Here is a 22,439-nt window from a genome sequence, read left to right as displayed (position 1 = left end):
TCTCTTTCCCTCCTTGTTTGTCCACCCTTCTGGCCTGAAACTGTTCCCCCACTGTAGAAGTGAGAAGGTTCCTATGGTGTTAGTGAGGGTCCCCAGGATGAGCTGAGAGATGAGAATCTGACTCCATGTTCTGAGAAGGCTGATATGAAATGATATGATATGATGATATGATACTTAAACTATACTAAAGAAAGAGAAGGATACAGACAGAAGGCTTAACAAGAATGATAATGGAAGCTCGTGACTGACTCCTCAGAGTCTGACACAGCTGGACTGTGATTGGTCATTAACTAAAAACAATTCACATGTTTGGATAAACAATCTCCAGACCGCATTCCAGAGCAGCAAAACATGGAGAAGCTGAGGCTTCTCATCTTCCCAGGAGAAGAAATCCTGATGAAGGGGTTTGTCAGAAAATATCACGGTGACAGGTTCCTTCATCACAATGAAGGAGAAGGAGCTGAAGGCAAACAGCTCTTTTGTGACACCTCCTGTTGATGCAGCCCCCACTGGTGCTTCTGAAGGATCACCTCAGTGAATTCTGAAAAATCATTTTGTTTTGGTTAGGTCTCCTTGTTGCCAAAAATATCACTGACAACTCTGGGTATTCATTTAGTGGTAATTCAATCATTCAACTTTTCTGACAACTTTTTGTTTGCTTGCTATTTGGCAGTAAATGTGATAAGCAGTGTAGATAAGACACCAGTCTTGTTCTTATCAAGACTAAACACAATGAGAAAAGCCCCAATTATCACACAAATCTGCTTAAATAATTCTGCAGGTCCCATCTCTGAAATTATTCATGTTCTTCACTGCAGTCCTTGTTCAGCTTTGTGCTATAACTCAGCCAGTGGCATTTTAAAAAACCCAATAATTTAGAAATAATTGAATTTTACAGCTGATGTAACATACACCAGAGCTCCCTTTACATCCTTAGCAGCATCCTATTTTTTTAAAGACAAGCTGCTAATGTGAGCCATGATGGAATTAATGGGGTAACCACATTCCCTCCCTCCCTCCCTCCCCTCCAAACCACCTTCCTCTGGATGTCAGCATCTGCACTGTGATTCTAACTCTCACTTTAAAAAAAATCCACAAGAGACAAAGTTCACGGGTGACACTGACCAGATTGCTGCCCTAACCTCCTCTTTCCATCAGCCACTGCCATGTGCTCTCTCATCTGCTGTTTTCATAGCTAGGGATAGGTTGGCATCCATGTGAATAATTTACCATCAGCCCACTGGTTGTTCAAAAGCCACCTTAATCCCACAAGGTGACTGTGGCTTAGGTGGATATTTGAGGTTTGTGTATAGCTGCTTGAGACCCACCTGTGGCCATCTGTTTTTCTCTCAAGCTTAATTGCTATGTAAAGAGCAAAAGCACTTTGGCAAACCTCACCATTTTCTCTAATCAGTGCTGCAAGCTGCTGGAATGGTAGCTCTGTTGTTTTTTTTATGAAAAAGATGCCATGCATAGCAGCAACATGATACTAACAGCAACATCAGCAAATCATTTACCTGATTCCTGTCTGTTGGGTGGTTAAGTGGAAGCCAAAAATAGCACATCCATTCCTGACCCCTGAAATTTGTTTCAAAAGCTCTGCAGTAACTTCAGCTCCCACTAAGAAGCTGGAAATGCTATTAATAATAGAAAGTCTTTTAAAAGAACCAGAAAAATTCACTAAGCCCACTGACCTCTTGCTTAGTGAATTCTGTGGACTGCATGTTCATTACATACAGGAGTCTGGCGTTTCAAATGTTATTTAATTTACTGTTTCTCATGGCAAACAGACTGGGGCAAGAAAAGCTTCAGGGCTAGTTCTCAATGCAGTCTTTATAATGTGGCCTTCACCACAGAATGCTGTGCAGAGTGTTAGTTCTGCATCAGATGCCATGACAGGCTGAATGGTGCCATGGGCATGAATCTGATGAGTGCTTTTCTGCATTCTTTTTTCCATAAAATGAAAAGTACCAACCTCTCTGCTAACTCAGGGAGTCCCACAGCCACTCTCTAGCAGATCCCCAGGACCCTGGTCACCCCAGACTCACAGCACACCCAGGCTGCCATCAGATAAGCCCTCCTGTGAAACCCTGCCCTGTTTCAGAATATCTACACTAGCATTGAAGTTCAGATTATTCTTGATTCTCCCCACTCAGTGTGTGTTGCTCAGTACTGCCCAACCAGGGGCTTTCTGCAGGAGCTAAACTGAAAGATGTGCTTCAGGCACTAATGGGCTTTGAGTCCCTGGGAGCACACCGCAGCTCCACTGCAGAAAAAGCTCCTGAAAGACAAATGTTGGACCCTCAGCACCGTTTTGCTCCTAATGCAGACACAGCCATCCTTCACTGTTTGGGCTCTGATCCACTTTGTAGCCAAAGTGCTGCAATATGTGCAGGGCAAGATTAACAACGCGTAAATTCTACTGACCTGGATGCATGCCTGCAGAGGAAGTTACTGTGAAGTTAGTGAGGGGGACTGGGAACTTACTGTACACCTACTCTTCCTGTAGACCACTCCTGGGATAATTCACTCCTCCCTGAAAAAGGCATATTCTCCTTCAACAAAAATGTAACTTCTACTTTAGAGCACATTAGGATTCCCGTGTTCATAAGCCTCCAGACAATGCTGGATGATTGAACATTTATCTGAATGAACTTTCAGCGTGATTTTGTTAAACTGTTTTAAAATTCTATGTATTGACATTTGAAATTAAAGGAAATCTTAGTTCTGAATCAAAGAGCCAATACCAGAGCTTACCTTGATTTAATGATCCATGTCAAGAATCTGAAACTAGTGATTTTGGCTTAATTTTTTTTTCTGGGAACAACAGTGCAAATAAACCCCACAGAAATCATTCTGATTTTATTTTTCTCTCACTGGCCTTGACTTCCAGCCAAATGGATTAGGAGAACCCTTCAGACCACAAAGCCTGTACTGAAGCAAATATAATACTTCAAGGTGAAATGTTAAATTTACACAATAAAATGGATTTAAGAAGCAATTTTTTCCCAAAGCAGGGCAGGATCAAGCTTAACACTGTTGGATTCATTTTCCATTTGCCTGGCTGCCTGACCATATCTTTATTCAGTAATTATGCTTTCATCTCAGAGTATTGTGTGCTTATGTTTGAGAGAAAAAATATAATTTCTAAATTGCTTCCAGTTTATGCTGTGTATTTCTTCCCATCTATATAATGTTTTCTGCCTTAGTGTTTTGAGTGGGCAAACCCCAACACTAGCAAAATGTCTTTTCAGCCTGAGCATGGCTGCTGGAATTTGTCATACCAACATGGAGGCGGACATATGTTGATTTTTACCTCCAAATCTCCTTTTGATTTTTACCTCCAAACTTCCTGTTGATTTTTATTTCCTTTGTGGACAAGCGATCTCTGAGCACGTGGTATGGCCTGCAGTCAGTGGCAGCCCCTGGGCTTGGCAGCTTGGTCAGATCTCTACAAAGGGACAGTTTTCAGCATAAGTTTGCTGAAACTGGCCGGGAAATCTGACCTGGAAAAAGTTGAAATCTACCCATACATGTTGTTGTCGTAAGGCTCCAGTTTTGCTAAGCGTTAATATGTATACCTGGGTCTCATTTGCAAATCAAAGAGCCAAGTAACTAAGAGTTTCTTGCTGGGCAGAGTTACTCTCCCCTCCACCAACCCCATGACTCTGGCAATAAACAGACCCAGAAGAACATAAACACTTTTCTTTTTCAGGGTAGGTTTGCATATACTAACAAGTTTTCTTTTTCAGGGTAGGTTTGCATATACTACCTTAAAATTTAGTTTAGCTTTAATTGGAAGGTGACTTGTATGCTGTTTGTTACAACTGTGCTCTTGCAACTTGAGGCAAGAGATTACACAGATACGAATTCATTGCTGTGACTCTCAGCAAAATTACAAAAACACAACCTGATATCTAACAGAAGAGGAAATACCAGAGCTGTAACTCACAGCAATATTATTTCCACACAAAAAGGATATAGAGTGTTCAGAAGCAATCACCACAATAGCTATCACCACAGTTGCTCTATTATATCTTCTGTAACTCTCTCGATTTCCTTTTGCTTTCTTGAATTTAACTCTTGTGATTTTCCAACCTGAGTAATTTCCCCTGAAATAATTTTGAAAAACTGCCATTAATATAAAAGTACATCCGGCTTGCAACACATTATATAATTTATATAAATAGATTGCAGAAAACTCTAAATTCTCCCTTTTATACTTTCTTATACAGAAGAAGATAAGTACAGGAAAAGTATTATATTCATGTAATATATACACATGGCCATATTTATGTAATGTGTATACATGGCTACTATTCTAATAGATCATTAATATTTTGCACATGCACAAGACCCCTTTAGTCACAAATAACTTGGGGGAGAAACTACTGAATCTGCTGTCATTGATACAATTATATTATCCTTCCCTTCTGCATTGTTACCTGCACTGTAATTTCTTAGCTCTGAGAACCTCATTCCGATCAGCTGCCCCGAACAGAATCGGTTGCAGTCATGTAAATAGAAGTTCAGCTTAATTATTTTCCTGTTTGAAAAATCACTTTTACCTGAAGCAAGAGATGCTCCATTTCCCTTTCCTGTTTTCCCTCCCTTCAGCTACAAAAATAATTATCTCCATGACAGGTACCAAAATTTTGCTATCTCCCTCTCTCTCCCTTCAAAAACACACTCAGCAGCACTTTGTGACAATCGATCAAAAGCATTACAATAATAGTGTTCAACACAGTCTTCACAGTCATATTCACTTATCCATCTCTGGGATTTCTGTCTATGAGAGCTGAAGAGTGGGAGTCAGGCTTCCAGGGGCTTCCTTTTGTTCCTGCCACCATCTCCAGGGAGCAAGCTTCTATAACCATCTCCACAGTCTACACACACCCCAGGTGTCATGGTCACCATCACCTTTCTTTCCCTTTTTGGGACACCTTCTTTTAGGTAGACTCCTCTTTTTAGCATATAGAATTCACCTCCTGCCTGATGCTACGTTTTTAGGCACATCCTCTGCAAAAGCTTCCAGTTTTCCACTTCGTCCCTTCCAGACAGGTGGGGTTGTACCAGTTTGCAGCTAAAACAACTTGCCTGACTGGGACACCAGGATGAAACTATAAAATTACAGCTTTAGTGCAGGTTCTTTCTGCCTCTGCCCATATACTGTTTCTTTGTTATTAGTGAACTAAATTAACCATGGTGAACTAATTTAACAGGTTCTCCATCTGTAAAACACATGTACTAATACATGCATAAACTCTTATCCCTAAGACTGCTGATCCCAAATGAGTTCTGAGAAGCTGAATGTATTTGAAGAGGGCTTATTGACACTCAGATGAAGCATCTTATTGACCTGTAAAATAGCTTCTAGATTAGATGACACAAATCCTAGACCAAATTCATCATGGCAGTACAACAACTGAGATGTTAAAATAATCAAAACAAATCAACAACAACAACACTATTCTAGGAGTTATTTTGTTGTGAATCAAAAGGAAAAGGTATATCCTTTCCCCTTTCACAGCTCTGGGATAATATTCCACCTTTTCTCAGACTTCAGATTTTTAAAAAACACTTTATTTATTGCACTTAAATCTGCTTTTGTTACTTTATGAAAGTAGGTCTTGGTGAGTAGTGTAAGCAAGTGGCTTAATGCTTATTACATTCTAAAAACATTTAACCATATTTAAGAAATTTTAAACTAATTGAAGAAGTGAAACAGAGGTATGCTTTGTCTTCTGCATTGGCCATGTCACTGCCACTGAAGCTGCCATCTGTGGAACAGAATCTATAGCAACACTAGTGGGATGGATTGGAAAGAAATGGGTAAACACACCTGCAAAGCATTTAATCATACTTCTCTGAAATTTTTGGGACTTCAGATGGTAATTTCATTTGAAGCAGGACCAGGTCCAAGTAGAAAATTAAATTTTTTAACTGGAAGACTGATGAGGCTGCACCCACACACCTGTATAAAGAGAGCTCCTCACAGAAAGCCATATAAATGTGTTTTCAATTGCAGTAGAAAGGCATGATTGTAAACCAAACTCAATTGTATTTACTCCAAGCAAGTCCAGGAGGAAGAGTGAGAAGGAATGGCTGCTGTCCCAATCTTCTATAGGCATGGACATTAAACAAAGCTGCCAATTTACCTTTTGTGGGCCCCTTCTAGAGATGAGGGTCTTCAGGAGGATTGGAATGGTGCCTGTAGCCTCCCTTCTGCAGCTCTGGGTGCTGCGTGAGTCGGGAATAGCACACATGACATGGCCTTCAAGGAACAGGAGCACAAAGCAGCCCCAAAGCAACAGCACTGAGAAAAAAAGGCTGGGGCCTGAGTTTTCAACAAAAGTAATGCCAAGACTGCACAATTTTGATCCTGTCCAAACCAGTTAACTGTTCCATGCAACCTTTTCCCTATCTGTTTAGAAAACTGAAATTGTATTATTTTTTCATGGTAAGTGGCATGAACCCCATAAATAACATTCTGCTACTGATTTTCAATTTTACTCTTCACTATCATCAGTGAAGTAAAGAAACTGCAAATTAGTGGAATTGGGGGGGTGGAGGAGATGGAATACTGTTTAATACTTTGGAATTATTAAAAGTGGAATTACGCCTGTCCAGTCATGCTCACTCTTCACTTCTGGGGACGCACAACTAATCTCCACTGCAAGCTGAAAGATAACCTCTGAAGATAATAGTGCCACATCAGTTTGTGAATAGAAGTGAGATCCTAATCTCCACAGCCTTGTCAAATTACTTTTTGGGAATTGGGGAGGGGGGGGGCGCGGGGGTAGAAAGAAAGAAATACATACCTCTGTGTATTTTAACACAGATTATTTTGAAGAAATACAAGCCATACACAGGTGGGATAAATCCATGCTAAATAAATGAATAGAACTGGCACAGAAAAGTAACTGCACAAAAATCTCATGCCAGGGGAAATATGTTCCAGGCTATCTGTGCTGTCAAGCAGCAAAAATATGAAAATAAAAAGGTCTTGCTGTATGAGAAAGATGAGTGATTTCCAATAATTCTTTAACAGTGATACAAACAAGGTCGGATTTTGTGATGCCTGTCTCGCTTCCAGACTTCAGTGGGAGAGCAAAGAGGAGTAATTCATGGAGATCATGCAAGAAGCAGTGCTGAAATTGAGCTGAGAAGGCCATAAGCAAGGTCCTGTTTGTTTGTCTTTACATAATGCAAGACAAACGTGAATATGAAATTAAATTAGAAGGCAATGTACTTAATTGCCAATTACTTCTTCACTGCTATCTTGAAAACCAAATACTTCAAGAGCAATGAATTATTCCCATGAAACTCAATCGATTTTGTAGTGGTTGTAAGCAACAATTACTAAAAACCATGAAATGCACATCCATGTACAAAGAGAATCTCCCTAATAGCTACAGATACTATATGCAGAACTATGTCCTGCTCTCTCTGAGACAGAGGTGACTCCCTGCAGACACAAGGGGCTGCCTGGGACTGACAGTTTTTATCAAGTTTGACCTAACAAATTATTTCACTTGATCCACTAACTGAGAAAAGAAACTAATTATTACACACATAATCTTTGCTTCAGTATTAAGAGGCAAAAATCATGATAGATGCCAGAACTAGCCAGAATTTTCCCCAAGAGGAAGGGAATAAAACATTTTTTTTAAATATACAAAAAATTAAAATTAATGAATGCCAGGATTAAAATTAAAAAAAAATAAAATAAATAAAATAAAATGTGTTAAGACTGACAAAATCTGGATTCAGGTACTAGCTACAGAGGCATTTTGAAAAAATCTGGCAGGAGATAAGAGACACCTCAGAAAATACATTTCGATCCTTACGAATAGGTTGTAGCTTGGTACGGTTCGGGGTTGAGGGGAAGAGAGGGAGGAGTCGAGGTAGAGCATCCTCGTTACTAAAACCCTAAAAGTTACGAGTGTGGAGTGCTTTTGGTTTGCCCGGTGGAAGGGCATCCTGCGGCGGTGTACATGCGGTGTACGCGCGGGCAGAGCCTGAACACTCACACCGGCATCCAAAGGCTTAACCTTCCCCCAAGCGCCCGCTCGCAGATCGGAGACATCAAACAGGGCAATGGTGTCTCCGCCCGACCGTCTGTGAACGCCGCTCCCCACCTTTCCCCCCGAGGGGTCCTGGCAGCCCCGGGACACACGAAATCCGCCAGCGCTCGGGACACGGTCCGAGTCAAGCCGCGCTCTTGCCGGGGCACCATCTCCGCGGGCCGCCGGCACCGCTCTCGCATGCCCGACGGGCTCCGGCCGCTCCGGGCAGGGCCAGAAACTCGGTGAAAGGGCTCTCCCCACCTTGTGAAGCGACTGTCACGCCCCGCGGGCTCGCTGACAGCGCTCACCTGCCGGCTGCGCGGAGCCGCCCGCGGGCTCGGAGCGGAGCGGGAAACTCAGCCGGGAGCGCAGCGCAGCCAGCACAGGTCCGGCGCCCGGGAGAGAGCGATCGCCGCCTCAAAGCGCGTCACGGTCGGGCTAGGGTTGAGTGCTTGGGCAACAGCGGGGCCCGCGCTGCCCCGATGAGGGGAGGGGGCTGCTGGTTAAAGACATGGATGAAAGATGAGCGCCGCTGCCCGGCCAGGACGGTGCCCCCTGAGGCTCGCAGGGCGGCTGGGGCAGCGGCGCTCCGGGGGCGGGGGGGCCGTGCCCCGGCGGCAGGCGGCGCTCCGGGGCTGGCGCTGGGGCTGCGGCGGCGGCGAGCGGGGCCGCACCAGCCGGAGCGGGCAGGGAGCCGGGAGCTGGGCGAGGCGATGGAGCGGGGAGCAGCCGGAGCCGTCCCCGGTCCCGGCGGGGAGGAGGCAGGGCCTGAGGTGAGAGGGGCTGCGGGCGGGCCGGGGGCACCCGCTGGACGAGGGAATGGCGCTGGATAGCGGCAACTCTGCCGGCGGCACCGTGCGCGAAGTTGCCGGGTCCCGTCCCTGCCCGGGCCGTGCGCTGAGCGTGGGGCGCTGCCAGAGCCGGGCGAAGCGCGGCCGGCCCGCCCCGTCCCTGCCCCCTGCCCCGGGCTGGGGCGCTGCCCGCGGCAGGCTCGGCCCTGCCCTGCTCTGCCCTGCGGAGCGGAGCGAGCACGGCCGGCCCTGCCCGGACCGCGGCCGCGGCAGAAGGTAACGGGGCTGGGCAGGGGCGGCGGCGCCGGGAGCTGTGCCGGGGCGCAGCCGCTGCCCTGCCCGGAGTGCCCCGGAGCGCGGCTTTGTTCGCTTGCCTGCTTGGGGATTTCGGGTGGCGATTCGCTTTTCTTACAGAAATGTACATGTGGGGTGTGCGGAGCTGTCACTGGAGTGACGGTGGTGTGCCCGTGCATGGACCTGCACAGGGGCCCCAGATCCTGTAGTTTTTGCTTAGGCAGAGCTCCCGCTGGTTTCCCGGGTCTTTCTCAAGGTTTACGCAAAATTGAGTCTTTAGGCAGGCTGCAACATCTCCTAAATAATATGTATAGCTAACGTGATTATGCGTTTCAGTTTGGATCCTAGGCAGAATTTGCTCTGAATAGGCAAGGCAGTGATAGTTAATGTTTGCATTAGTATCAATTTGAGTGCATATTATTAGTATGATCATACCGTAAATTCTGAAGGAATATGAAGGGGCTGTCTTGATTCAGGTCTATACTGCATGGTTTGAATATTCCAGCTTTGGCACTGAGCCTGAAAACAGCGGTTAAGGTTTGTCCCTTAAAGAAAGAAGAAAGTACCTGACCATAAGACCCTTGACGAGCCTGATCACTTCTAGTGGAGTCGTTCTGAAAAAGCAGTCTCTCCTTTCTTTGAAGCACCTGTGCAGCAGATACTTTTGCAAGAACTTCTTACTGCATCTTTCTCCCCAGGGTAAAACTGGATAGGTCCATAAAGTGGCAAACCTCCACCTGAGGGCATTTTTTTAGTTCAGCCTGAAGCACCAAAGTTACTTGAGAAGAAAAGCTGTCTTTTGACTCTGCTTATCCCTCCCCTGGCTATTTCCACGGTTCTGAAATGACTTGAGGGTGACCTTCAGAGAAAGAAGTCAGCTTTGCTCAGAGGATTTCAAACCTTTTATTTGCCCTTCTTAAGGCTTCTCTAAAACAAACAAGCAGAGCATTTGGAAGGAAACCTATAATTGAATATTCAGCAGTTCATTTCCCTTGGGTAAAAGCTGATAGATGTTTTCACTTGTTTTGGAAAGGTTTTTAGCCAAGCAAGAAAGATCTGATTTGACACTGCTGAAGTAAATCATGAGGTAAGGCAAAGGAAGGTAGTATTTTTTTCATACATCACTCCTGATGTGTGGAAACAGGGGTTAGAAAATGGGTGAACTGTTGCAGGGCTTTTTCAATTATACTTTCATTTTGGTGGGTTAATCAGTGTATCAGTTTCTGTGAAAACTCAAGACTCCTGCCTTTCAAAAAACATTAGCAGTATCACCGGGTATTTTCAGGCAGTGCATATCTGAGACACTGTGGCACTCGCCAAGAGGTGAACAGCACTTGGCCTTGTGCCTCTGGGCTTGTGCCTAATAATACATCGCAGGAGCACTGCATTAGCTGTCAATAAATGTTTGCCATCACTTTGGGCTGAAGTACGGAGACCTTTAAAGCAGCACAGAGAGAAAAGTTTCAGCTCAGTTTTTAAATGTGACACAGCCCTTTGTATGACTAACTCTTGGTTCCTGGATCTATTGTTAGGGTCCCCATTAATACAGCCCAGCTTTGTTTATGTGGCTTTGGTTTTGAAGACCTAAACCACGTGAGTTTATTTCTTTAATTTCCCCCTAGTAGCTCTATGTTGATAAAACAGATGAGAGAAGAGTTTCATTAGAATTGCATTTCTTTGCTGAACTTGGGCAGGACTGTGATGGTCATATTTGTATTTCCCTTTCCTTTGTCATTGTGTTTGATTCTGGGAGAAATCCTTTTAAATGCCTGACTTTGATTTCAGGACAGTGTAAGAAGTTATCCCCAGGTAATCAGATTGTGCCTTGCACTGAACCCAGCACTGTTTGCAGTCAGACAGGATCACTAATCAAGCCAGTGTTGGATGGATATTTAGACACTGTGGAAACCCTTGGACTTCTCCAGCCTGAGACCAGACTAATTGGAGAAGCTAAAGCCAGAAAAGCTGTTGGGAGCTGATGATGCTGTAGCTGTAGCTATGCTAACATTGTGCCCTGGTACTCTTGGTACAGGGTGAGTACCCAGGTGGGGAATTATTCCACAGTATTGTCTTCTGAAAGCTTGGCATAGCTTTTAGCTTGTGAACTTGCATGCACACAGCTATTTGATTGCTCGTTTTGAGCAATTAGGGGAAAGACTGAGATGGATTTGATCCCTGTGTCCTCAGATTGTTTGCAAGAAAGAAAAAGAGGCAACATTTTAAGACTGAATGAATGATATAAATAAATGTTCAATGTAGATAGTATTAAGAGAAGAAACAGGAAACTGGAGATAGTGGAAACTCGAAATCTTTTAAATCTCTGAGTGATTGAGGAGCCTTTCTCTTATTTTAAAAATTAATGGGCAATCAAGGACCAGAGTGTTAAACTTGTTATCACAAGTTTAGATGGCTTTCAGTAGAGGGTTCAGAAACTTTCAGATGCATGTAGGTGATAAGGACTGAGATTATTTCTTTTCAAACGTTTTTCAGCTCTACTAAAAATATGAAGAAACCTATTAGCCCTGGTGCAGTACCTCTTTAAATACTCTGTGTGCCTTGAATTGCATGGAATAACTTATTTGCTCAGTGAAGACATTAGTTTTGAGCTACCTGACTAGTGTGTTTCCCTACTCAGATGAACATCTTCATCAGATTCTAAGAGATGCCATAAGCAGCCAAGGGACTTCAATGTTTTGTTTGCATCAGATGTTTTTAAGAACCAATTAATTAAACCTGACAACTTTAAGTTACTTGGTGCTGCTTCCCTGGTGTATGCTGCCTTTGCACCACACACACCTTCCATTTTAAGGCAGTTTAGTGCCATGGAAAGTCAGGGTCTGTTGCTTCTGTTCCTCTTGTGTAGTGTTTTACCTGTGAGAGACTTTTTCCTTGCTCCTCACTTAGTTTTGTTCTTCGCTGGACTAAGATACAAATGCAAATTCAGATTCTGTGCATTGTGGTTAAATGCACAGAAAAAAAGCAATGTTTGTGAAGGCTCTAGTGCTGGTCATAGTGCCTGATGAAAGACCAGTGGCCTTTCCCTGACTTCCCAGCAGAGAGCATGAACACTCCCTATGTTATTTAAGATGAGAGAGGGGCTAGAGTCACTCTGCTCTCTTAATAATAATAAGATTAATAATAATAAGATGTCCTTCTGCCCTTGCCAAATCAAAAATCATCTGTGATGGTTTACTGAAGGCTGATGTGCTTTAGGATGAGTGCTTTACCTCTTCAAACTTCCAGTGCTTTCACTAATCTTAGGTGCATGAACAGCAATTTCTAGAGCATTTTTCTTCTTATTAAATATTTAAATCTTTGGTTTTTTCACCCTGGAATTTAGATAAGAAGTATGCAGTCTCCCAGCTTCTTAACATGAACTGGCATCTCTGGTAATTGTTCAGGTTCTACCAACAAATCTGCCATTTCAACACTATTTGGTGATAAAATCGAAATCTTTAAAGCAAGTCAGAGGTTAGTGGTATTTTTTCCAAGTGACAAAAAGCTAAAGGAGGAATTTAAATTACTGTAATTGAATTAAGCCACTATAGTCTATTCCTATTCCTGAGTAGAAAAGGTCCCAAATGATTTCTTTCTTCTTCTCTTTTAGGGTTCTAAATAACTACTTTAAAAATAAGGATGATTAAGACTGTAAACTGTGATACCAACTATTGGTGAAAATAAATGTAAAACCACTATGTTTGCAGGGTATCTGCACAAACAATGGTTCTCCATGCTGTGTGTTTGGTCAGCCAGTCTTTCTGAGCTCTCAGTAGAATCTGTGATGCTTGTTGAAAACAAGAGATCCAACTAAAGTGTGTTAAATTAGAGTTCTGCACAAGTTGCAGGAGATAAATCAATGTTTGACAAATGGGAAAGGATGTGAGCATTTAAAAGAAAAAATGTACTCATGATTCTAGGAATATTAAAGCCACCAAGATGAAACAAAAATAAAGCATTAAAAATGTATCCTTGCAGTGTTGTTTCAATAAGAAGAATTACACATGTTGGTGTTTATGGAGATTATTGTCATATTCTGATTCAGAGCTTTGTGTTTCTTGAAGATACAAATAATATTTAGACTGAGATGGTACCCACAAGAAGCACTTTGTAAATTTTAATGTTGTGGGGGATTTTTGGCAATTGAGTTAGAGCTGTTTGTCTCAGCCACTTATAAATGGTTCTGTGAACAAAATAAATAGACTGATACCAACTGGGCAGGGAGTAATGGGTGAGATCCATCTTTGTTTGTGTACAGAGTAGTGCCAGGATGCCCACTGGGGAATGGGAGCAGTTGGGGCCATGCTGGTGATACCCTTCTCTGCCTGAATTCCATCTTTCCTTAGGGGGAAAAGGGTGCTGAGACACAGCAGGATGACAGAATCACTTAGGTTGCTAAAGGCCTTTAAGATCATGAAGTCTGACTGCTAACACTACCAAGCCCACTACTACACTGGCTTTGTTTAGTACACCTGGGATTTGAGCATGGTCCTCTGGGAACTTTGGAGATTATATATAACATGTTTATTTGTTTATTATGTATCTCTTGCCATCTTGCAATGTTTGTTGGGGTTTCTGTTAATGTTTCTAGTCAGACACATTCTTGGGATGCACTGACTATGTGACAGGTTTCCTAGATGCACTGTGTAGCAGTTGTGTGTTGGCTGTGAACTGGATTCCACACACCATCATTTTGTGCACATTTGCCCCACTGAGTTACAGGATTGATGGGAAGGATGAAAGTTTGACAAGAAAGTCTCACAGATATGTGTGCTTGGCAGAAAGATTTTTGAATGTGGAGTCCAATGAAGGAATAGAATAGAGTTGGAAGCAAATTTTGATATTGAAGAAAAGAATTGCTGAGCCAGTCTTACTGGATAACCAAGGAGGCAAAGGGTGTGTTAGTTAGAAGGGGTTTTATGACTTAGAGCAAAAGATAAACCCACCCCAAACAAGAAGAGTTTTTTACCAAGTAGAAAGATAGCACAGGCAAACAAGTCAGCAAAGTTGCAAGTAAAAAAAAGGTCTCAGAATTTTCCACTGCAAGAAAACTGAAAAACAACTTCTAGCTTAAACTGTATTGTACTAACTTTTAGTGAGTGGAGAATAGTAACATGAATATGGCAATTATAGTAGTTATGATAGGCTATAGGTAAAAGTTAAGGTATAGATTAATTCTACTGTATTAAGATGCTCAGCAAAGAAAAGTATAGAATGCATTGTAACCAAAACCAAGGGGTCCAGGCCTGCCTGCAGCTGGAGCTAACAGGCACAGGCTCTGTCACCCATGACCCTGGACTGCTGTAACACCTTGGATACAATAGACTGCATTTTGGAGAGGTGCCTGGAGTCCCACATCCCTCATTTCAGCTCTTACACAGGATATCTGCGACTTTAAAATGTTTAAGGAGAAGCTGGACAGATTAAGGGAAAAGGAGGAGAAGTAAACCAGATTTAGGATAAACCATCCTCCGGGGATTTGGCACAGCTGTGAGAATTATTTTTTTGTACCTAGCCCTGTACCCCTGAAAACTAAACCTAACTACTTCAAGTCTAGCACATTTCTGAGACTTTGGGATTTTATCTGTCCAGGATGTTGAACAGAACTGAATCCTGAAAGAGAAGCTCATTTCCACTTACTTTTCAATTTCTTGAGTTAGAACTGGACCTGCACTACTGCTTTTAAATGTTTGTCACATTAAACCAGCTTTGAGTCAAGGAAAATACTGCTTGGATGCCCATTTGTCTGAAAACAGGTATCTCTTAGTGCAGATCTGCTTACTGTGGTGACTTTGGGGGTGTAAATATTTGCATCCTTTCAGAGTCTCTCCCTTTTGCCTTCTCTTCCCCCTTAGTCCCTCCCTTGCTGTGGTAGTGCATGGATTGTTAGCCCTGGTTTCTGTGCTGTGTACCATTCCTGGTTCAGGTGGCTTTGGCATTACTGGGCTGTTACTGGCCTGAGCCAGAAGGAATTCATTCACAGCTAAACTCTGTATTTGTTTACAGCTGAAGCAACACTGAACTGCATGAGCAATAATATGAAAGCATCACATTCAGAGTCAACAAGAATGGGAATGTGCTGGTTTAAGCACACACGTGATGTAGATTAATGAAGGGACCAGTATGTGATTCCCATTAATGGGTCTAGGTCGTGTTGTTTGCCGGAGTGGTGTAAGGCAGTGTCAGCCAGGAACCTGTCCCACTGTCTGAATGTGGTTATCATAACGATGGACAGATTTTTGCAGTGCATAGAAAGAATCTCTAGGGTTTTCTTTGGTTTTGGACTTTGGGGTTTTTTTTGGAGGGGGGGTTAATATTTTTCTAAGAATAAGAACATCCTGCTTTGGAAATGAGGTGGAAACAATTGCTAGAGAAAGTGCACTGTCAACACTGTGAATCATTGAATCTTCTAAATAATAGGATGAAGGATAGACTGAGCTTGAGGGAAGATTGAGGGGTTTTTGAACTTCTCAGAGTGAAGGGTGAGAATACTCCATGCTGAACAGCTTGTAAGGGACGTGAGGAAAATAGTTGTTTTCCTTCAGATTATCAGTGCAATTTTTTTCAGCTGGTAAAGCCAGGAAGCCAGAGCCTCCATGGAGACTCTGCAATCACAATATGAATTAATTCAACAAAAATCTGAGTGAAACTCAAGCCTCTTTAGAGCTTTTCAAACATTATCCCAAGGCTAAAGTCTGTATGGGTTAGAATTCTACTTTATTCTGACCTGTCAGGATGAAATTTTTGGTTCTTACAAATTAATTCTCTTCCCTCACAAACTGCCTTTGATAATGTTCCAAAGTTAAGGAAGAGCTACTTGAAAAAGCAGATATTTCCCAGGACATGGAGCACACCTCATAAATTTTAGTTTCTAATTCTGACATCAGAAATTATTGCTTTTGGAGATCACTCTAATGTGCTCCTAGTTAATGAAGATTGTTGTAGGCCATCGAGACTGATTCTTGCAGTGAAATTGCAGTTACACTTTGATAGCAGAGACCTGCTGTGTGCCTCCATGGACAGTCTGGTACCACTTTGTTACCATTAGAGGACCTTTTGCCATCTTTTCAGGCTGCCAGACCTTGTTGATCAGTTGAGCTGTTAAGTTTGATTACAGTAATGCACGCTGATGTACACTAATGCCTGTTGATTGCAATAATGCATATTGCCATATTTCTGAACTTACCTCCATGCTCAGAATAATGACCAGCCTTACCTGCCAGGCTTAAGCAATCAGTGAAGCCACAAGAGGCTTGTCTGTGGTTTCTATTGATGTGCATAAGTATTCTAACTTTGAATAGTATCCTTCATATGAAGGCTTTCACTGTAGAGGAGCACACAGTAAAATCGTGACCCTGTTACTTTTAATCAGACAGCTTCTGTGGCAGTACTCAATAATATATTCATTCTAAGTTTTAGAGTTTTTTCTGGCTTGCATTCAGTTGAACCTGTGTTCATTGTTTAAGGGAAAGTCATACCAATTCCTTAAGAAAGTCTCCTCTATTCAGCCTACGAGAAGGCAGGAACCACTCTAGTCACACCACTTCTGGTTCAGATAAAGTTGATTTGTTTTAAGTTCTATACCTAGAATAATTTTATTGCTGTGTTCTTGTCTGTTTTGTTTTTCAAGGTCATTTATTCAAATTTTGAGGAGTAATTTTTAATGTTATTATATACTGTAAAATCATCAAAGGTGTTTCAGGAAGTCATCAAAGGTGTTTCTGAGTATGACTTTAAAGCCTGCAAAAACTTTGCAAATATACCTGGATTAAGGAAGATGATCAGGGTTACATATTAAAGAGAGAGAAGAAAAGGGAAATTTTGAAAAGTCCTTTCATTACAAGTTTAAGTTGTCTAGAATGACATAAAAGGCTTCATTTCATATCTACTGCTTTAGAAGCAAAACGTTGAGTCCTGTAAGGCTGGGAAATGCACAGCATACACAACCTTTTCTTAATCCACCAGAAGCAGCACACTGTCCAGGCTATAGAGAGTCCCAGCATTTTGTGATTATAGGTGGTGAATATCCTCTTTCACGTGCATATTCTTCAATGTAAATGTTACTAAAATATTTCTTAGTTTAGTATTGCATTTAGTGTTTCCCTAAAAGCCTGATTTTGAGCTCAGCCTCTCCTGGTGGTTGTATGAGGCTTCACGCCATGAAGGCTTCCTCTGGCATCAGAGGGACTGGAATTTGTTCTGCAGACTGCTGTTCAGGGCTCTTAATTGGGAACAATTCCTGGCTGCATGGCAGGGAAATGTTCTTCTTGGCTGAGTTAAATCAAAGGAGCCTGTCCAGACCTACCTTTGTGTAAATGAGAGCATGTCTCAGTCCTAGGTGTTGGTACTTGTACAGTGGTCCAGAGTTAAAACCCTCAGAGTTATGGATGAATAACATATCACCCTTGGACTAAGCAAGAGTAAAACTTCTGATTTTATTACTTTCCTAGCTTTAAAATAAAAAGTTGTGAAAAGAGCTTACATTCAACGTCTAATCCTGAAAGACTTCACCCTTAGATCATAGAATCATGGAATATCTTGAGTTGGAAGGAATCCACAAGGATCCTTGAGTCCATGGAAGCAGTTTATTCTATGGCTTCTCAATTTCCACTGCAATCTGCTGGTGTTCTTGCCTAATTACTTTTCAATTAAAATAGGTGATTCTCACTTGGCTTTCTTCCTCTACTCTGAGTTCCAATGTGATGGTTCTGCACTTGGGTCAAGTGAGAGCAGCCTCAGGACTGCCCAGCTTGGTCTGTTTGTAGACACATATGATCAGGGATGCACTTTCCATCTGGAAGTCACTTTGGCAAGGTCTGCTCTTCTCCTGCAGGAAGGGAATCAGCATAAATACCTTTAAAACATGCACTAGCTTAGACCTGACACCACAATACTATGTTTACTGTAGGCAAAAATTTTAACTGAGCAACTTCAATCAAAGATTGGCCTCTTCTCTGAACTATCCCAGTGGCATTGGATAATAGAATAGTATGAGCTGGGAGGGACCCTTGTGAGTAATTCACAAACTACTGAGCACGTTGGTGTCCTGAAGCTGATGGGCTCACAAAAAGTAAGGGCTTTCAAGAGTGGGTCCTTATAGAACATTGAAAAGCCTTTTATTTATCAAATCTCATACACACTCTTTTATTTATCAAATCTCATTCATTCTAATGACTAGCTCAGGGTTCTTGTGCTTTGTCATGTTAATAAGTGCAATGAATATCTTTAATAACCATTGCGTTTCTCTGATAGAAACGCTCTGATAGCATCTGTGGGAGACTGTGGCAAATAATACCTGTTCAAATGCTGCACAGGTGGATATGCATGCTTTTTTGTTGCATATCAAACATGGCTCCTTGTTCAACAACCTACTACAATTCTAAATACTGGATTTTTTTTTTTATGATTATCTAGAATTTATTTATTCCTCAAATGAAGGGATTCACCTTTAGCTTAAGTGAGAAAAGACTGGTGTACCATCCAAAACTCATACTTTGATACTTTTTAATAAACTGGATTAATTGAACTTCTTATAGAAAAAAATGTTATAAGGGGGGCACATTGCTCTATGCACTCATCAGCATGAAGAACCAGAAAGTCAGATGAGGATTTGTCATTTATAGTGGCAGCTACCTGATTCCTTTCTGAAGCCTCCTGAGTCAGCATTTTTCTGGGCTCATCTTGCTTCCTTCCTGGTCAAGATGATTTTTCAAGCGCATTCAGAGTATTGAAGTTTAGTGACATGATTCCTTCCTCGTCTCTTTGCTTCCTTGGCATCCTTTATACCACTCTTGGCGTTCTCAAAAGAGAATTAAAGAGAAAAAGTATCAAAGAGAAAAAGTAATTGTACCACCAAAAGATCCTACTCTACAATTTTTAAGTTATTCTGTGCATCACTGGAGATTTTCTGGGAAAAATCTTGAAGCAAGAGACAGAGCTAAAGTCAAATTCAATAGCCTAAGAAAGGTATAAAGGAAATCAAACCCTTTGTTTTCAGAATGTAAATGAAATTGCAGCACTGTGGTTTAGGAGGAAACCACTCCCAAGAGCAGGATACATCATGAATGTGCAGGTTCTTTGAACCTTCCAATGAAGTGTTCTGTAACTACTGATTTTGTCATCCTGTTGCCACCCATGAAAGCTAGTAGGCATGGTCCAACTTTGAGGCATCCATTGCTGGAATTTCAGCTGGCCATAAAATGTATTCAAGTAGTCATAATATAATAATCCACTTTCACTTAAAACAAGTTAGAGTAGAATTACCACGGGCTGGTGTTTTGACTTAAAATACTGCTAGGTCAGAGCAGAACAACAGTTGTTCAGGCTGTTTATCTGTACATTTTGCATTCTTTTCTGTCCTCTGTTGTAACAAGCAAGAGTTTTTCTCTGTTCATTTTGTGCATTCACCTGCCTGTTCACAGAGATAACAGGTGTCACCTGAAGGGGTTTCAGAGTCACCAGCTGTATATTCATGGGACTGTCTCTGAATGAAGGTGTGGGTCCTTACCAGCTGGGATCAACAATACCTGACTTCAGGTTTCTGAAGTAACTCCTCAGCCCCATGTAGGGGCTGGATGAAAGGCAAAGGCAAGAGGGGACATGACATTGTGCCCTACATTGGTGGTGGCACAGAGCTTGTGTCTTGTACAGTGATAGTGAGGATGGAAGATAATGAATGAGTGTGTTAAGGGAAAGTGTGTCCCTCTGCCTTTTCCATAATTTCATCCAAGCCAACTGGTAAATGTTGGAGTGCCAGGAAACAACATGTGGGTTTTCAGGGATCCAGTGATGGATTTTAACACATTTTTGTGTTGCTTATTTGCCATTTTTGCTATACCAGTGGATTCTCAACAGCACAGGAATAAGTACATTAGTACATTTATGATTAGGACTTTGTAGTTATGTAAAGGCAGTCTCATTTATCAAGTTTGATTTCCCACCCACATTCCATTGTATGGTTTTTATTATTTATTTGCGTGGAGTGGCAGGCATGAATATGAGGGACAAGGCCTTGGTAGATTTGCAGGGGCAAAACATGTGGAAAGTGATGCCAGAGTCCCTTTGGAGAGGAGGAAAAGGCAGGCAGGAATGGGATTAGGAATGCCTGCTACCAGCTGGCATGCAAGATGTGGCTGGAGGGAAGGCTTAGGGAGACTGCAAGAGGGAGGTCTTGCCTGGAATTTCATTTCAAAGCTTTTTAAGCCCCGGAAAAGCTGGAAATGGCTTGTGTGCATGCTTGGCTGTAAGAGCTCCATTATTGCACTAGACAGTGCTGATTCCTGATGGGCACTGGTGTCACAGAACTCTTCAAAGAGTCTCTCTTTGTTCAGAAGGTACCACTCAGCCTCAATGACACATACTGAAGCTTTTGTTCTTTTTAGCATGTTATAGGGATAGATTTAGGCTGGGCCTAGCAGAGCTCTTCTCCCATTGCCTGTCCCCCTGCTCCCTTGATGCAGTGCAAGGGAATCAGAACTACACTGGCTTCTCTCCACCTCCTCAGCCCTGCATGCTCCTCACAAGAAACCAGAAACAAAGAGTGTGTCGCATGTCACTTCGTGTCTGTGACTCAGCCTGCCATGGAGCCCAAAGGATCATGTGTCCCATTGCATCACCTGGTGCAGTGTGTGTGGAAAAGAGGCACCTGCTCCTCTGAGGGGTGCCTAAGGCACCAAAACCCTGTTTCAGTGACTTGAGGTGGGGTGAGAAGACATTAGCCTGCAACTAAGGAAAGTGCACACCGTTTTGGGGAAGGCTGAGCCAGAGGAAGCACGCAGAGCTGGTTTCTTCCAGAGGGGATGTGAGTGAAGGAGGGATAGGCAGCAGCAGCATATGGCAGTTCAGCTCTGAAAAGGAGCTGTGGAAAATGGCAGCTCCTTATTTAGCAGATCAGCTTCCTCTCTGGATGCCCTGACTGGATTTTGTAGAAGACCTAATTCTTTCCTTGATAACTGAATGGATTTGGTCTGGAAATAGAGAATCTCATGGTGCCTCTAACTGAAGATTTTTTCTGAAGTGGAAAGACACTATCAATTTCAAGGCAAATAACATATGTTTGAGGAGAATTTTAGGAGGCAGCATATCAAGATTTTAGGCCAAACCCTGAGAAAACATTTGGAAAGCATTTCAGAAGTAAGTAAATGCAAAAGATAGAATCATGTAGGGGGAAAAAAAAGTCTATTTACTTTCATCTGATCTTTCACTGGACAAAGTCAAAGGAAAATCTTTGCTTAATCACAGACATGTCTTGGAAACACCTACAGGCTGATCCTTCAAATAATCTCCTTCCTCCTACTCTGAATGTTCTGGAATGGGAAGCACAGGTGGGATGAGACTGGGGCTTAGGAAAAAGAGGAATTGTGTTTGTTCTGGCAAGCTGCACATTTTATTGTCATTTGAAGCTACCTTAAGGTCAATCTTGTGCTCTCTGAGTCACCTGGAAGAAGTCAAGGAGCAGTGCCAGGAGCTGGCAAGCAAATGATAGTGAGTCACTGACTTAACAAGAGTGATATAGTTGGAATAGAGCCAGAAGGGAAGATATGACAAAAATACCTCAGTGTAATTGACAGATGTTGTTTTCCTGTGTACTTTTGTGGCCACACAAAGTTATTTTTCATGTTTCAAGCCAACATGAGTACCAATTTTCAAAGCAAGAATTAGAGCAGGAGGCATGCAGAATATTTCTTTGAATTTTGACTTCGTGGCATATTGCTAATCTAGTATAAAATTTACTTGGCTCACCTTCCAGAAGGAAAAAAGAAAACAAAGAGAAGCTGAAATAATATATATCCATTTGTCTTAAGCAAAGCAGTCAGGTAATGTAATTCCACTAAGAGTAGTTGAAAAAAGTGATGAGAAGAACTGTTCAGGAAGTGGAAAGAAGTATTTATTTTTCTAGGGAAAGCATGCACTTCTGGTTTTAGGGTTTGTATAGTGTGCCCAAGTTCTACTTCTAGGCATTGAATGACAAATGAAGTAAGACTGGGCAAGGCTAACTAGAGAGGTGTGCTCAAAATTTGTAGTTGTATCTTGTCAGGGTGAGCCTTATGTCCTCTTGCATCAGTAGTGAATTTCAGAAGACCAAATTTTGAAAGGTTTTAGAACTGCCAAGGATAATGAAATGAGATTAGTCTGTGGAGGGAAAAGAAGTTGAGGGTTCATAAAAAGTGCTGACACTTAATTTAGTTAACTGAAAGCCTAAGGGGTACATGTGCTACTTAGCAGTAGGAAAGAAGCCTAATCAAAAGAAAAGAAGTTTGATACCAGTCCTTGTCCTAGAAGGTAAAAA

At 42.2% G+C, this 22,439-nt stretch overlaps 1 protein-coding gene across 1 annotated transcript in view; it reads left to right on the top strand.

Annotated features, from left to right (window-relative positions):
* Positions 1–8,744: 8,744 nt before the first annotated feature.
* The window catches only part of KCNG2 (potassium voltage-gated channel modifier subfamily G member 2), a 52,584-nt gene continuing 38,889 nt past the window's right edge, over positions 8,745–22,439 (top strand). The window contains exon 1 of the mRNA XM_050971615.1: positions 8,745–8,842. The gene's annotated coding sequence lies outside the window, so the exon portion shown is untranslated. The remainder of the gene's footprint in view (positions 8,843–22,439) is intronic.

The sequence above is a fragment of the Serinus canaria genome, chromosome 2 (genome assembly GCF_022539315.1).
Source record: "Serinus canaria isolate serCan28SL12 chromosome 2, serCan2020, whole genome shotgun sequence".
NCBI lineage: Eukaryota > Metazoa > Chordata > Aves > Passeriformes > Fringillidae > Serinus > Serinus canaria.
The sequence above is the reverse complement of the archived record's forward strand: the minus strand, read 5'-3'. Positions and strand labels throughout refer to the sequence as shown.